This window comes from Cottoperca gobio, chromosome 19, assembly GCF_900634415.1.
Source record: "Cottoperca gobio chromosome 19, fCotGob3.1, whole genome shotgun sequence".
In the NCBI taxonomy this organism is placed as follows: domain Eukaryota; kingdom Metazoa; phylum Chordata; class Actinopteri; order Perciformes; family Bovichtidae; genus Cottoperca; species Cottoperca gobio.
The window spans coordinates 20,652,115-20,664,543 of record NC_041373.1 but is presented as its reverse complement, the minus strand read 5'-3'; the positions used below and the strand labels follow the sequence as shown (position 1 = coordinate 20,664,543).

The 12,429-nt window shown below is 36.6% G+C and overlaps 1 pseudogene; it reads left to right on the top strand.

Annotated features, from left to right (window-relative positions):
* The first annotated feature begins 2,698 nt into the window (after positions 1-2,698).
* The window catches only part of LOC115025099 (serine-rich coiled-coil domain-containing protein 2-like), a 39,629-nt pseudogene continuing 29,898 nt past the window's right edge, over positions 2,699-12,429 (top strand).

Below are 12,429 nucleotides of genomic sequence, written 5' to 3'. Positions count from 1 at the left end.
TTTCTCAGCCAACTTCTCCAACAGGTCGGTGTATTTGTCCTGTGAAGCCTTCTCGTTCTGGATGTCGTCCGCCTCTTTGCTCAACAGTTCTGAGACTTTCTGTTTCTCTTCGTCCAACCTTTTTTCCAGGCATGCTGCGCGTTGGTTGTTCACCTCCCATGTGAAGCTGACCTGCTCCTTCTGGACCTTGAGGCTTTCCTCAAGCTTCAAGATGTCCGACTCGTGCTTGGAGATGATGTGCTGGCTCTTTGTGTTTCCAGCGATACTCTCCTTCCCCTGGGTCTCTAGAAGCTCATTGAGGCGTTTTATTTCCAGTTGATCTTCCCGACCTTTCTTATGCAACTCCTCCTTTTGATACATTAATTTATACTTCTGCTTCATCTGTCCGTCTAGCTGCACCTTCAGGCGATTGATTTCCAGGTGAGCAACATTAAGATAATTGTGCAGGTTGAGCATCCTTTGGTTGTGTGGAAAAGACATTTCTCGTCCGTACTGGACTCGATTTGTCTGATCACTGTAGTTGTGAGTAGTCGTGAGTATAAGTACGTCTCTAGAGATCGAACTCGACTGTGAACTGATAATAGTTATAGAAATGTTGATTTACTTTATAAACTTTAGGGATCAAAGACTTAAAATATCAAAGCTGAATCACGGAACACTTCATTGACTACACCTCCCAGAATGCTGAGCGGCAGGAATTCTGTCTCCTGCTCTTTAATGGCGGCTGTAGATAAATATTGCGCTGATGGGAAACAGATTTTATAATCTGCATTTTATATCAATTTAATTTAGGATTCAGGGTCAGTTTTGGAGGAATTCAGAAACTAATTTGTCTAACTTCACGCTTTATAAATACAATTTATTATTATTATTATTATTATTATCATTATTATTATCATTATTATTATTATTATTATTATTATTATTATTATTATCATTATTATTATTATTATTATTATATTATTATTATTATTATTATTATTATATTATTATTATTATTATTATCTATCATTATTATTATCATTATTATTATTATTATTATTATTATCATCATTATTATCATCATTATTATTATTATTATTATCATTATTATTATTATTATTATTATTATCATTATTATTATTATTATTATTATTATCATTATTATCATTATTATTATTATTATTATTATTATTATCATTATTATTATTATTATTATTATTATCATTATTATTATTATTATTATTATTATCATTATCATTATTATTATTATTATTATTATTATTATTACTTCATAAGCAGAATAAATGTCTTTGCTTTAGATACTGCACAGATTCACAGTGTGAATGTTTTATTTTCTTCTGTTGTCTCAATGGACTCAATGGTACACACACACACACACACACTCACACACACACACACACACACACACACACACACACACACACACACACACACACACACACTCACACACACACACACACACTCACACACACACACACACACACACACACACACACACACACACACACATACTTTGTGCTGCATATAAATAAACTTATAATATTATTATTATCATTTTTATTTTTATTACTATTATTACAAAACGGTTTCCAGGTCTACTTCATCTCCTGATAATGACGTCTTTTTAATCATTTGTAAGTAAACATATCTTTATGGGGAATGATTTTAATTTTTTAAAAGTTTATTATTGTTATTATTATTATTATTAATGTTATTTTTTTTAAATTATTATTAATGTTGTGTTTGTTATTATTAATGTTCAGTATATTCACTACTTTCACTATTATTATTATTATTATTATTATTATTATTATTATTATTATTATTATTATTATTATTATTATTATTCTTGTAATCTGTGCATTATTTGGTAGGAAACCTTCCTTGTTAATTAATGAAATGTCATTAATATATAATATATAATATTAATAGTTGTTCCACAAGGTGGTGCAGAAACTGTAGAATATTATTAGATTCATCAAATATCTCTGCAGACAAAACATACATTATGTATTTATTGTAAACATGATGTTTTATTATAAATTAAACTACCCAACCCTCGTACAGCTGAAACTATAATAACTCATTTGACTCATTTTTAATATAAAAACATTTTCTGCTTCCCATTTAAATAATTTTAGTAATGTTTATGTTTGAATATTGTCACTAATATTATATTTTTTACATAGAAATAATGTGTAGAATATAATCTTTAGATTAATACACAATTAAAAGAATCATTAATTAATAGTTCAACAGTAAAATCCTGCTTTTACAATAATGCTCAAGTAATAATAATCTATTATTATTACATTATATAATAATAAAGAGTAATAATAACAGTCACATCCTTTTTTATACTTGTAATACTTTAACTACATTTCACTGTAACACAGTATTAGAGAAGTATTGGTACTTTTACTGTAACAGAGTATTTTACAGTGAGATATTAGTCGGTTTAAAGATATATATATATATTTTTGTTTGATTTTGAAGTAAAATCCTTTGTAATCCTATGAATTATGTTACTAATTATTAATATTACAATTTATATTCAGTCACTCAAAACATTTTAAATGGGACCCAACTCTGTATATAAAGTATTTATTATCTTTTATTTAAAATACTCTGGTGATGAAAGGGTTATGTTTACACCGCACATATGACGTCAGTGTCAGCTGTTCCTCGGGCAAGCGCTGTCCGCGTGCACGTGTGTGTGTGTGTTGTGTGAGTGTGTGGATGATTCAGCAGCTCGTGCAGTCAGTCACAGTAGCTCGTCCTCTGCACATGTTCAACAACACACACGGATTTCAGGCTTTTAATGTGTTATTTATTCACCTGCTTACAGCGAGCAAACCCTTGCAGGTGATACATAATATGTTGGAGACCCCGTAGTGTTCGGTAGTTGTAGGCCGGAGAGCATCAGCGAAAGCCCCGCAGGAAAACCGTCGATTCGTCCTTCGCAGATCTCCCAGTGGATTTGATCGTTATTATTATTATTATTTATGAGGACTTGTATCGCCTGCTGTCGTTCCTCAGACTCCGGGTGGATTGAACTGAAACACAACCTGACTGACATCCAGCTGGTTTCATTCAACCGTCTCAACTTCCGCATTTTGACGTCTGATGCGCCGTCTACCCGGCAGGTGAGTTTTAGCAAATATCCTCCCTTAAATGTTACTGTAACATATTCCTGTTAATGTGTACTGATAGAAACACACATTTAACCGTACAAACATTATACTTCACTTCCATAACAGGTGGAAAAGCGACATATATACAGCTCCTAACGGCTAGCTATAATTGAGTGTTTTCTTAATGGGCTTCTGTATGACTGCACAGTACATTACAGTGAAGTGATCTTGCTAATGCTGTATAGTGTATGCTAATCAGCGGTAATGACTTTATATTATCCTGTGGTATCTTATGAATCTATTATATAATAATAATAATAATAATAATAATAATAATAATAATAATAATAATAATAATAATTTTAGAGTAGGTTTTCACATACAAGGAATTTGCTTTGGTGCATTGCATGGACAAGAAACAATAACATATTCAATGTTGCAGATATATCTTAAAGAAATGCATTAACATTTATATAACCGTTTCAAAAATGAAATTAGAGCTAAAATAACTTAAAAATCAGTTATTTCCCAACGTGCCAAACATTTATAGTTTGCAGATTGTTGTGAAGATTTGTCTTATGTGAAACACACTGAATATATGTTGGTTGGACATAACAAGACATTTTAAGATGCTGGGGGAAATTGTGATGGTATATTTGACAATTTCTATGATCTTTTAAAGAGTAATTAATCAATAATCAAAATAATTGTTTGTTGAGGCCCTAAATATAATAAAGTCACATAATCATAGAATTCAGCAGCAATAATAAACAACCACTGTTTCCACCTGAACTGAAGAACCAGGACATTCCTGAACGCCAATATGTCTGTAACGAGCTGCAACGATGAGTCGAAACATCCATGAGTCAACCGTCAAAATCATCGTTTTCAGCCTCTCATATGGAGATTTCCTGATTTTATTTCATACTAAAGTGACAAAACAAGACATTTAAAGACATCAGCTTTAACTTTGAGGAACTATTTTCTGACATTTATATTTATTAATCTAGAGAATAATCTGCAGATTTATCAATAATAAAAATAATTGGTTAATAAATTAAAGGTTTGCAGTGAATTTATTTTAGGCTTTTTATTTGTTTTATCTTAGATATTTATCACTAATCAATATTCAGAAGGGCTATTCCAGTCAAATCTGTTATATCTCCATCACAAGTTCCCACAACCCAAAGATATAACATTTACAATGACGTAAAACAAGCTGAAACTAAAGGAAACGTGTACAACGCTCTTACAGTTTCTGTGTTTCAGCGAGGAATGTTCCTCGGGCTATGGATCCTTTCAGAGTATCTACATTTCTCACGTCTTTAACTCCATTGTTTATTATCTTCAGTTCCACTGGTTTCAATCTAAAACTCCAGAAGGTGGCTCCTCACCTGCTTCTCTTTGATGGTCGGCCGTTGTTTTTATCCCTTCACCACCCGGACCACCACTGCTAACAAACTTTAGATGCATTTGCTTCCATTTATTCAGCTTTAAAGATGAAACGGTCACGGTTATAGTGACCTAAGAGTTATCGTGGTATTGCAGCACTAGAGATGTCTTGAGAACCTATACTTTACTATACTGGTACCAAGTGACATTGTGAACAACACATCTGTGTTCAAATCTGCAGGAGAGCTAGCTAACGTTCGCTGTTAGCTGTTAGCAGCCGGTGGGCAGCACAGTCCTGCTCGTCAGCTAACAGCTAACGCTAACGCTAACGCTAACGCAGGTTCCATTGAGTTGCATTTTGGTGCGTTCAAGTTTTATTCAATAGAAATGAGTTCTGGTTGAAGGTAAATTATAACATTATGATGTGTTCAAATGTCATCTTGTAAAATGTAGTTTTTGGTGAGAAACCTGAATAAATCCAGTTGTTTGAAGATGTTTCCACAGAAATATAAAATAGATATTAGATGAATTATAATCTGTTTAACTTCTTGACAAAGACCAGTATGCTAACGGTAATGTGTGTGTGTGTGTGTGTGTGTGTGTGTGTGTGTGTGTGTGTGTGTGTGTGTGTGTGTGTGTGTGTGTGTGTGTGTGTGTGTGTGTGTGTGTGTGTGTGTGTGTGTGTGTCACAGTCTGGCGGGGGTCCAGTCCGTCTCTCCATCTGTCCCTCTCCGATGTTTCCACTCTGCTGGGCTTTATTTCTCTCCTCTTGTAATTCCGCCTCCTGCTGAGATGAAGAATCTGTTCTTCAGAACAACAGAAGCTAACGGCACGATGCAACAAATTCATTCAGAGTGTTGTTAAACATCGCAGATATTTATGGTGTGTTAAAACAACACTTTGATATCCGTTAATATTATTTTTATATTAGTGGTTTTATCCCAGACTTGTTGCTGCACCAGAACATTGAGGAGGACAGAAGCTTCTAAAATCAAAATATATATATATATATATATATATATATATATATATATATATATATATATATATATAAATTAAATTATGCATAAAGAAAATAATACAGAAACAATTACATGCATTTAAAAACCTTTTAATAAATTGAAAAACAATACCTAAATAAATGAAAAAAATATTAATACAAATGTTAATAAATAGAAATATCCATTTATGTCACATTTTATAAATTAAGTAATGCCTACATTTATTTCTAATAATAAATAATAATACATTAGATTTGTATCTAGAAACTCAAAGATGCTTGTCTATTTCTAATATTGTTTTTGGAGCATTTAATTGCAAAATAATTTATAAAGTCATTTATTTATTTATTTTTGTTACTCACTTTACTGGACTTGTTTTCAGGGTTAATGCTAATAATGAACTTTTCTAACTAATCACTAGTAATGAAAGCAGGTTTTGTGTTTCTCTCACACTGAACTGTACTCTTCCTTTAGGCTTAACTTGATTTTAATGTTAATTAATTCACATGATGAGGAAGCAGAAGGAAGCACAGGCGATGAGTTTGGGTCCAGCTTATCAAAAATACATTTATCCAGACAGTTCTCAAAGAACAAAAACATCCCATCTGCTGAATAATTCATGCAAAAAGAGCCAAACTCACCCTGCAGTCAGAAGTTCACTTTAGAGTCTTCCCAAGTTTCTCCAGGCTCATTTTACCATGAAGGAACACAGAAGTCAGAACGAACATTTGAAATGAGAGAATAATTCATCATCAACGCATCTGTCAGTGTCTGAAACCCCAATCTCCGAAAGTCCGTACGTGGATACGTCACATTCTCGTGAGCGTGATATCTTGGGAACGCCTAGAAGTATTTTCTTTCAATTTGGACTCAAGGATGAACTAAAGATTTTTGGGGTCAAAGGTCAAGGTCACTGTGACCTCACATCCATACCATTCTGGTAAACGCGATATCTATCGATATAGAAGCGCATTGAGAGAAGTTCCTCAAATTTGGCACAAACGTTCATTTAGACTCGAAGGTGAAAGTGGTTCAAATTTGAGGGTCGAAGGTCAAGCACGCTGTTACCTCACAAAACACGATGTTTGGCCATAACTCAAGAATTCATATGCTAATTATGACAATTTCAAACAAATGTATAGTAGGATTAAAAGCTAGAGAGCATCTTGCGATTGGATCACACCAGCTGTGACGCCAAATCGGGCCAAGTGCTTCAGGTTCGGAGACCAATAACCCCTTCGGACTTCCTACCTCCGAAGCCCTTTCTGGAAGGGGTGGTCCGGGCAATGGCGCCTTGGCCCACTTTGCTTACTCAACCTTCATTTTGGTCCCAACTACACACCTGTAAAGTTGTGTGACTGCATCTTTGCGAGCGCAGTCAGCTGTGGACGATGTGACATTAAAGGCAGTAAGAGTAAAGACCTGACGTGTCCTCAGGCTTCAGTGGTCTCTGGTTTGTTAGCAAGAAGCTCTTAACGAGCGCAGTTTAAAGCCCAGTCATCAGTTAGCTCCCCGGCTAATGTCCTGCTGCTTTCTGCTGCTGCCGACTCTTTTTATTTAATGACTTTCCCTTTTCTCTCCATCACTGACTCTCTGCTGATTCACTCTGTTCCTCTCTTTCGGTTTACTCTCTCTCTCTTTATGACCCTTGTTTGCTTTCTTTCTGTGTCCTCTCTGTTACACTGAGGTGGAAATTACTCAGCTGTTCATGTGGAATTTCATTTGTTTGCTAAATGGGGAATAAGACGGAGAGAATCACGAGGAGGTCAAATGTCCTCTGTGGACAGTCTCCTGATTAGGAATAGCAAAAACATTTCTTTAAATGTCTTGTTTTGTCAAAGATATTCACTTGAATATGAAATAAAACTATCTTTGATCAGATAGTCTCTTTAAATCAAAATGCTTTCAGACAAAGTTGTTGTGTCTGCTGATGTTAAGACACTTTAACATTTGAGAAGTCTTTTGAGTATTATATCAGCAGTATTGAAATACATCTCGACTCTCTTGTCATTGCTTGTGTGAGTTTGTTCCATCTGATGGATAAGTGATGCCTCCGTCTCTCGGAGGAGGTTTTGTGGCAGGAAACGTTTGGTGAATCTTTCCATCTCTGGTCTCTGACTGTCTGCAGAGCTTCCTCCCTCCGATCCAATCACCTGCACATGTTGTTGTTGCTGCTGCTGCAAGTGACTGCAACATTTCAAATGTATATTTATCAATTTTGAAATATGAAAAGATCGCACTGAAGAAACTAATTGGACTAAATCCTCTCGACTGACTCGGAGCTGAGAGGAAGTGAAGTGTTTAACCCACTGATTGTTTCAGCTCCACTGATAAAAGTCAACCTCTGTTCTTAAATCATACCGGAGTTTTGCCACCAATAAGGAAATTATGCTTTTTTCAGAACCCTTCAGAAAGTATTGTTTACTACAAAATGTGCAACAGGAGGCCGTAACTTCCTGAGATTTCACTCCAGCTAAGAGGTTGTTGGGCTCCACGTGGAAATTAAAGAGGATTTTAACCGTTTTTTCTCCAACAAAGCGACGGGACAAACACATAAACCACTGTCGGCGCTTATTGTTTCTTTTACTGCCATTTGTGTTCTTTTGTGCGTTTATTTTGTATTCTTCATCTTCTTTCTCTTGTGGTCTTTATTGGAACGTCACAATACTAGAAGTTTAGTGGTCAATACCAAAACCAGTGAAATGTCACGGTAGAAAACAAAAAGCATAAACTCCATGTACTTCAACATACACTATTTATTACTTCATACTGTTTGGTAGTTAGATGGCTCATAATTCATCTAATATCTATTTTACCAAAGATTACATGACACATGCTGTTCTAATTCACCTTCAAGGACTGTCACACATACCGTATGCTGGAAATGTATACGGAAAATAGCTCACAATGTGTCAGAGTCCAAATACAAATAAATACAACTTTTCATCGGATCGGAAAAGTGAACATATACAGATACGCATGTCTAACCTGTTGATAGCGTATCACTTACTAATACAAAATGTATCAGACGAATGCATAACGTATACAAAATATCGGCAATACGCTGGTGTACGTTGATATAAGGTATAAGTAGTGTTCGTTAAGAGCAGGTGGTGTTACGCTGGTGTACGTTGATATAAGGTATAAGTAGTGTTCGTTAAGAGCAGGTGGTGTTACGCTGGTTTACGTTGATATAAGGTAAGGTATAAGTAGTGTTCATTAAGAGCAGGTGGTGTTACGCTGGTGTACGTTGATGTAAGGTAAGGTATAAGTAGTGTTCGTTAGGAGCAGGTGGTGTTACGCTGGTGTACGTTGATATAAGGTAAGGTATAAGTAGTGTTCATTAAGAGCAGGTGGTGTTACGCTGGTGTACGTTGATATAAGGTAAGGTATAAGTAGAGTTCATTAAGAGCAGGTGGTGTTACGCTGGTGTACGTTGATATAAGGTAAGGTATAAGTAGTGTTCATTAAGAGCAGGTGGTGTTACGCTGGTGTACGTTGATATAAGGTAAGGTATAAGTAGTGTTCGTTAAGAGCAGGTGGTGTTACGCTGGTGTACGTTGATATAAGGTAAGGTATAAGTAGTGTTCGTTAAGAGCAGGTGGTGTTACGCTGGTGTACGTTGATATAAGGTAAGGTATAAGTAGAGTTATTAAGAGCAGGTGGTGTTACGCTGGTGTACGTTGATGTAAGGTAAGGTATAAGTAGTATTCGTTAAGAGCAGGCGGTGTTACGCTGGTGTACGTTGATATAAGGTAAGGTATAAGTAGTATTCGTTAAGAGCAGGTGGTGTTACGCTGGTGTACGTTGATATAAGGTAAGGTATAAGTAGAGTTCATTAAGAGCAGGTGGTGTACGCTGGTGTACGTTGATGTAAGGTAAGGTATAAGTAGTATTCATTAAGAGCAGGTGGTGTTACGCTGGTGTACGTTGATATAAGGTAAGGTATAAGTAGTGTTGTAACCTATGTCAAGATGATCCCTGACGATGGAGTAACTTATTACACGTGTTTCTACAGTACAGCTAGCGTTCAGCTAGCGTTTTGGGAGCTAATTGGGGTTTGAATATAGTATATAGGGTCCCTGTGAGGAGCTCATCCTCACTTCTTCACAGCACGTCTTGATGAACACATCAGCCCAGCATCAGAGAGCATGGAGGATGCCGAGAGTGAACCAAATGGCACTTTTCCAGTTCCAGACGCTCTGATCCGTTTTAAATAAGTAAGTGATACGCTATCAATAGGTTAGACATGCGTATAATGATTTGTTACACTGCTGTGGAAAAGTTGGACGTAATTGGACTTATTTTTTAATGATCTGATCAAAGAATCAGTGAAAACTATTTGAACAAATATTCACTCCCAACGAGTTCTGCTCACGGGCACAGACGTGAGGGAAGACTGGTGTTGCACTTCTCCTTTAACCCAGCGGTCCCCAACCTTTTTTATGCCACGGACCGGTTTCACGTAAAACAATATGTTCGTGGACCGGGGGCCGGCATAAAAACAAATATAAAGTGCATAAAAAAACTCGCCATCACGCTGAAGTAGTGGGATCCCCGAGCTCGTGTCTCTAACGAGCCGGTCCAATATAGAGGGATAAAGTCTTCACCAACAGTAAAAGGTTTCTTCTCTTAGCGACAGGTGAGTCACTAAGTACGACGCTCTCCGTGCACTCGCATGTGTGGATGTGGTGACCATCAGTTTTTGCTTCTTGTTCATGTTGTTTTCTTTAAAACAACTCCCAGGGCTCGTCTTTTAACGCCGGGTGTCGGCGTTATGAAGGCGTCGTTGCCTCATGTGCGAGCCTGTATATTCTGCAGAGCGGACATGAGAATCACCTGTACAGGTAAACACGTATTCTAAGTGACTCCTGGTGTCGTCTTTAAATGTCTCCTCGTTGGTCTTTTCCCTTTCAAAGCTCTTTAAAGACGTTTGTTTAGCCTCACTGTTGCTTGTGGGCTTAATGTTTGAAGTCAAGTATCACGTGACAGACGAGCGTCTTGACATGTGTCATGAGACACAGACGCACAGACGGATGTATCCGGTGATTTTTCAAAATAAAACCTTTCAAAATAAAATATATTTTTATTCAATCTTTCTGTGCGGCCGGTACCAAATGATCGGACCACTGCTTTAACCCACCAAGAGCTTCTCTGGCTGCCTCAGGATTCAGTTCATGTTTCACCAGTTTAATCTGCTGGACTATCCTCAGACAGTCACATGTGCTGCTTTATTAGCTGCACCATTTCTTGGCAGAAGTAGTTTTCTTGGATTAGCAGGAGGGAGTCTGCTGGTGTGTTTAGTGCAGAGCTGCAGAGAGAAAGAGCAGCTTTGTGGCTGATTAATGATGGGGGGGTGGGGTGTATTGGAGTGAGTGGAGGTCCGCAGCTCTCAGCAGCACAGCGGCGATGTTGTGCATGCCAAGTTGCTATGAAACCGGGGGGGGGGGGCAGACTGAAGGGCTGTCCCGGGCAACATGTGAAGAACTTGATGAAGAAAATAAACTTTACATTAAATGTTGTCTTTTAGAAAGGTTGAAGGGTAACTTCGGTATTTTAACCTGGACTCTATTTCCATGTTTTTGTGACTAATGGAGACGACAGTTGAAGTGACTTGGTGCAGTATTGAGCGAGAGCGCTGCAGCGGGCGATCCGCACCGTCAGTTGCTCCACTTTAAGCGTTCTTTAGTTCTTGTGTCTGACAACATCATGGAAAGGACCCGACAGAGAAATCAAAGGTCTGTTTGTTATCGTGTCATGTGACTCGTTGGTGGAAAACTACGATGTCAACGTGAGTGAGAGTTTCTGATGTGCAGACTCTTTTCACCGTATCGGTTACTCTGAGTTGATGCACGTAAAAGTATCGTAATGTGTAGCCTCGTGTTTTCGTGTTTATGCCCTGCGCTGAGCAGACGTGCTTATGTGTATTTAAAATGATTACTGGTCTACATTGTTTGTTGGATTTTGCACATTACTACGAGAGTACAGAGAGAGTCATGACTGAATATTTAGCTGCAAGTTTTCACAAGATTTTGCATCGGAAAGTCTTTAATGTGTTTTACGCGAATTCTAAGTATGTGGTGGAAGTGAAGCAGAGGTGTGTGTGTGTGTGTGTGTGTGTGTGTGTGTGTGTGTGTGTGTGTGTGTGTGTGTGTGTGTGTGTGTGTGTGTGTGTGTGTGTGTGTGTGTGTTTAATGCCCAACAAGGCAGAGCATTCATGCTGTGTGTGTCATGTCTGGCCTGAAGCTGGGTTTCTGCATGTGTGTTAACGCCTCTGAAACCTTAGAGATGTTGTTGTTCTGCAGACTCTGCTGTGACGTTTGATCTTGTTTTTTTCAGTTTTAGTTGAATGTTTTCAGCTAAAGATTATTATTATTTTTTTTGATTGATAATATAATTGTATTCTCTATTTATTTAATTAAAAGGGACCATTTGCAGTTTAAAATCTAAATGTAACTATTTGTTGCACCGCACCAGATTATATCTTATTATATATGATTATATGTTAACGTTGAATTTAAAGCAACAAAAATGTTGATTTGGAAACCAATTAATTGTTGATTTATAAAGACCTGTCTTATTTTCTCTTTTGTATATTTACTGTTTCTCTTAAATAAAGCAGAAGTATTTTTTATCTGATTAATCGATTACTAAAATAATTAGAAGTTGCAGCCCAACATGCTACCAATATAAATTGTGAGGATTATTTTTAAAGAGCAATTAAAAAGAAATCAAATGCATCAAATAAAATGATTAGATGGGAAGGTTCTAGATATATTAAGGAAATATAACTAGCTAGATAATAAATGCTGCTGCTGTCTCTTCAAAGCTAATGATTAAGAATTCACAAAGCAGATGTTCAGCTTGTGTTCGGGGTTTAATGGCGTCTTTATGTAAAA